The sequence below is a fragment of the Corvus brachyrhynchos genome, unplaced genomic scaffold, assembly GCF_000691975.1.
Source record: "Corvus brachyrhynchos isolate BGI_N302 unplaced genomic scaffold, ASM69197v1 scaffold63, whole genome shotgun sequence".
NCBI lineage: Eukaryota > Metazoa > Chordata > Aves > Passeriformes > Corvidae > Corvus > Corvus brachyrhynchos.
In genome coordinates, this window is record NW_008237227.1 from 1279497 (window position 1) to 1285180 (window position 5684).

At 44.8% G+C, this 5684-nt stretch overlaps 1 protein-coding gene across 1 annotated transcript in view; it reads left to right on the forward strand.

Moving 5' to 3' along the window:
• The window catches only part of EHHADH (enoyl-CoA, hydratase/3-hydroxyacyl CoA dehydrogenase), a 48848-nt gene that overhangs the window by 16889 nt on the left and 26275 nt on the right, over positions 1-5684 (forward strand). The window lies entirely within an intron of this gene.

The window sequence follows — 5684 nt, forward strand, 5'->3', positions numbered from 1 at the left end:
GAGGGGCTGGTCGAGGTCGGCAGGAATTCCAGCTGGCCTGGGCAGGGCTGCCGAGAACTGGGACAGCGTCACCTGCGTGGGCCGGAACAGACAAACTAGCACCAGACTAGTGGCTGAGTGAGATAAGGGCGACCAAACCACGACGTGGTTTCTTGGTATCTGAGGTTTACCCTGTTTCCGAGTACTTGGTGAGAGCAGCCCCAGTATTCTAATGTTACCTGCCAGTTCTCTCAACACCAGGTTACAGCCTTGCGTGGCCAAACTAGATATTAAGATGCCAAGCCTTGACAGACGCTTTCAACACTGTAGTTTACAGCTGGACACAAAAGAGTTTCTTTAGTGCGACATCAACGAATCTGGACTGGAGAACAGAAAAACTTATTGATTAAATGTATCTTTTTATCACCTTCGTTGACAATGTTACTGTCTCCTTCAAGAAATATCCCTCTACAGGGACTTGTGTCGCTTTTACTGTGACCATATGAACATTTACCTCACATCTCAGCCTTCTGCATCCATCGCCTACCGTTCTTCAGTCCGACTCCTCGCGTTGTTCCAGGGTGTTGGATTGTTCCACGGGATGCCGGTGCAGCACAACAGCGCCTTGAACCACGCGTGGTGCTGTGAGTGAGGGCACTGTCACCTTGTTCTTTGTCCCGTGATGTTTCCAAGTCTTCTGTAGTATTTTTGTTTGCTCCTAAGGACACCCACGTTGATTTAGTGCTCAGGGAATGGGATCCTCAGAGCACTAAGGAAGGTTTCTGGAACGGCTCTGAATTTCCCTTCATATTTCTATTTTCTGCTTCTATAGTCGGTTTTATGCTGGGATAGGGAAAAGAGAGCAAGTTAAGAGGGCAAAGATGAACACTGACATCCATTCACCATTTATAGGGATGACAGCAAGCATCCCTTGCTGGCTTTGCTCTTTAATGGATAAAGTCCTGCCTGGTTTGTGGTGATATCATCCATTGTAAACCAGCACCTGTGGTATAAACACACACACAAAGGAAAAGCACAGCAATACCTGTCAGACAGCACTAAGTGCTTATGTGTGCTCTCATTTTAAAGAATTCTGGACAACACTCCCAACTTTTATTTCTCCCCAAGTGGAAGCTGGAGCAGCCACGTCCATCACACCCTGATTTGCACACTAAGCAAGGAAAGGTTTTTGCTGCAGGTCACTGATAGTCTGGGAACAGTTTCTCAGAGAAGCTGTGGCTGCCCCATCCCTGGAAATGTCCAAGGCCAGGTTGGACAGGGTTCGGAGCGACCTGGGACAGTGGAAGGTGTCCCTGCCCTGCAGGGAATGAGGTGGGCTTTAAGGTTCCTTCCAGTTCAAGCCATCCTGTGATTCTATCACTCCACAGCACTCCTGGTTTGTTGTATATCATCCCGCAAGGAAGGTCTCTCCCTGCACGAGCAATACCACGGCTTGCCAGGAGGTGTTGCTTCGAAACCACGCAAATATCAGAGCTCGAAAGTCATGAAATAGGCCTGTATTATTAAAAATAACCAACATACTTTGTTCCAGCAAGGAGAAATTGAGGTCCTACGTTTGAAATTTAAGACAATTTAAACCTTAAATGCCCAGCGTGGTACAGAGTGAGATAAATGCTGAACAGGCAACCCACTCGTTGGGAAATGCTGTGAGTTTGTACATTGCTAACATATCTGTCAGAACCAGCTTTATGTGTGCAAAGCTGTCCATGGCTTTGTGTTCGCAGGACTGGGTGCTAAAATATACATAAATACAGACCAGGCTTGATGCAGTGGGGAATTTTAGAGGGGTAATTCTGGGTTTCAACAAGCCAAGGAGTAGAGTAAAGCCTCAGTAAGACAAAAGTCCTTCAAGGCCAGGTTGGACAGGGCTTGGAACAACCTGGCCTAGTGGAAGGTGTCCCTGGCTGTGGCAGGGCATGGAATGAGATGAGCTCTAAGGTCCTTTGCAACCCAACCCAGTCTGTGATTCCACACCAACAGCTGTTGTGCTCACAGGGCTGTGTCACTGCTCTCCACACCTGCACACACACATTTTAAACAAAAATGAGCTGTTTGTTTCTAAGGGGGAGTGCAGAGTTGGATATACGACTGTTCTCCACCTGCATGCTATGTTTTAAGTTATTAAATGTATTAACAGGGGCATTTAACTGCATTTAATTATGCCCAGCCTTATTTTACAAGACAAAACAGGAAGCAAAGCTTCCAAGACATTTAAAGCCCTTTTTCACTAGAGAAAAAAACACTTTAAAGGATACCCAGCTAGGGTGAAAAAGGTTTTAAAGATGTCTTTATCACATCAAGCTGAAACAACCTTCATGGCTGAAAGAAGCTGTGGTTCTTCAGCAGAATTTTAAACTCTGGAATAGGATGATACTCCATGGCCCACAATGTGCCTTGCTGGGTGGTTGTAGTTATCACACTTGCTCCAGCTATGCCTTTGTGAGAGCTCTCTGTGCCAGCCCTGAGGCCCTGAACTCCAGCTCACTGAGGCTCTGGGAGGCTGGGTTTTGGAGAGAGTTTGGAAAAGGACCTTAAAGTTATCAGAGGATGCCTCCTGATGGTGTGCTGACCAAAGAAGACTTTGAAAACTATTTTGTGATCAAATGTTTACCAGTATTGGCTTTTACCATACATGAAGGGGCCAGACAAAAATTATGAAGGGGAGGAGTTCAAAGATCTTTTTACATCAGATAATATTTTAAGGGGAAAAAAAAAAAGAATTAAAAACCATAGCTGTAAAAGGGAAAGCAGAAAACAGTTGTTGTTAGATTTAGCTGGCCCTCCAAGCTGTCATTTCAACAGCAAGGTTTAATTCAGGGCTGAAGTTTAGACCAGCTGATGACAAGAACTAGTAAGTTTTCAGAATTACTGCCCCTCTCAGCACTGTGGCCATGGGTTTTACCACAAATCCCCACTCAGATTGCACAATACAGGTGATTAGACCTTCCATATTCCTCAGAGGTTGTTCCCACAGAAACACTCTGCTCCTCCAGCTGGGACATCACTGCACATTCACCTTTTCCAGTGTGTCTGGGTGCAGAAATGGACAGGGTTTGTCCAGCTGTCAAAGAAGCATTTTCCAGGAATTTTTGTTCTGTGTGAGTAAGGTTAGAGCAAATCAAGGTGCTTCTTCTGGAGTACCTTGCAGCACTGATATACTGGAATAAAAATTAAGCTGAGGCTCCTATAAATAAAGCACTTGTTTTTATCATTCAGCGCTTCCTGAACAGGCTGATAATCCCAGGGGGCTGTAGGAGACTTGACACATTCGTGTTGCTCCAGCTCAGAAAGAAGCAGGAATCTTTTTCTTCTACTATGGCACTTTCTGAGAGGTTCAGAAGACAAAGCACAACATTCACATCCATTGAAACCTGTCCTTTGGTGAATACCCTCATACCCACTTCTAGTGCTGGAGTTTCTAAGGATTTGCTGCTATTCCTGTCTTAGAAGCCTTTCTCCAGAGCTGGGTGCCAGGTGTATTTTCTGAGCATTATCCTCTAATGTGTGGTTAAAAGACCAGTAATCATAGGGGTCTGGAACAGTGAGATCTCTTTTCTTTTGGCACACCTAGGGCTGGAGAAAGCTGCCACTTTGTCCTGTGGTTCCATAGCCCACAGCTGCTTTCCAGCAAAGCACAAACTGCCAGGCAGCCCCTGCACAGCTTTAGAACAGCAGGGCTGACAGGGACCTGCACAAGCTCTTGGGGAATCACACAAAAGCTACAGGAACAAACTGGACCATCCTGATAACATTTTCCCAAGGCTGAGTGCACTGACAGGTTCTGCAGCCTGCACCCTTCTCATGCTAAAGATGGGGTCAGGTGTAGCAAAGCTGCACAGCCTTGGGTCTGATTGCTGTGAAACTAGCAACGCTGGGAGAGGAAAACACAGCCAGAAGCATACCTGGGGCCTGTGCCATGCACTTATCTTTCCCCTTTGGTTTGGGAGCTGGGTTTAAGCTCAGGCCTTTGGACTTGGTCCTTGCACAACTTCCAAGACTTAAAATTTCTCTGCTGTATACATTGAAATCCATTTCTTCTTCTCACTACCAAACTCCATTCATCTTGAAGGAAAAAAGGAAAAAAAGACAAGCTTTCAACATTACTGGAGTTTTTCCATGACAATGTAGAAATTTCTTCTTTTTTTTTTCTATGAGCTCTCTTTTCCTGAACACTGCTTTCTTCTGCATTTATTCAGGCTCAGAATATGCCTGTTTTATCACAACTACAGCAGTTGTGTTATTAAAGGACGAGTAGATCAGACCTGTAAATCATAAACACAGAGTACAACTTAGAGTGAACTTTGGTTTCATTCTGGTTAATAAAAATGCAACAGACAAGTTAGCCCTCCAAGGCATCATTTACACCATTTTTATAAACTCCCAGAACATGCTGTTTTACAAGCAAATACAGAGTATTACCCCTAGTTTGGGGGGGGTTTTAACATTATATAATAAATGCCAGAAGAGCTGGAGCGATCCACCACAACAGCTATAACAATAAAGGTTGTATAAAAGCAGCAATAAAGGTTGCTTTGAGTGAAGAAACTTTCTGTACATGTAAATCAATTTCTAAAATTGTCTACACGTGTTCCAGATCAGGGAAGATGCTGTAGCCATTCTGCCCGGGGACTGACTTTTAAAGGCTAAGAGACACAAATGGGAGATTATAGAGATATAAATAAGAATATAATAATGTATAGGTAAGAATCTTCTCTGTCCCTTAAATAACATTTTAGAGCAACAGATACATTTTGTAACGTTAGAAACTATGTTTCCCCCCACCACCTCTCAGTTCTTTTTACAGTGGCATCACTGCGCTGAGCTGAGGGGCTGGTGTGAAGTGACACCCAAAGGGACCAGGGGCACAGAGCTTGACTGGGAGCACACATTAAATGCCAGTGTTGTCCCAGAATAGGTTCTTTCACCCAGTGTGCAAGATGCCAATCCAACACTGAGTCAAGGTATTTGATTTATTTACATTTCTGCACGGAAAGTGGGCTGGGTGGCAAATCCACAAAGCCAGCGCAATGACTATCAAAACTTTTCACTATTTATACATTTTAGCAAATGAAGGTATTGATGTTCATTGGCTGCAAGTTACATCATTCTCTCATTAATTAGCATTCTGTCTTCTACTGATTAATGATTCTCTCGTTTCTCATGCTAACTAGTCCAGGTGCTCAGTCTTTCTCTTCTTTTGGGTCAGTGGTTTCTTGGGTCAGTGGTCCGAGAGTCGGTGCTCATGATCTGCCCCTGCCAGAACTGCCTTTGACCCATCAGAGCTGATTTCAGCACAGTTGCTGGGTTGCCTTTATCAGTTTCTTCCTTGTCGTGGGGGTTCTGCCAAATGTCCTTGTGGCCTCTAAGTTCTGCATTCTGTGTGCCCACTGTCAGTGGCACATCCTTCTCCCCAGGCACTGTCAACCTTCCCCCCAGGACTGAGATCATTGAAACGCGTGGAGCCCTAAACCTTAGCAAGGCAATTCTACCAACAAGGAATTTCTCTTTCCAACACCAGGACACCACTTAGAGCTCGTGAGCTGTTGTTGCACGGCTTAAATCTCCTTTCTTGTTGATTAGGCTTTAAAGCTGCAAAGATCAGACACTAATGAGCGTCCTTTCTTAAGAAAATTTCCCATATTCCGCATTTTGCAACCCCAGCAGAGGCAGCTCCCTGCAGGCCG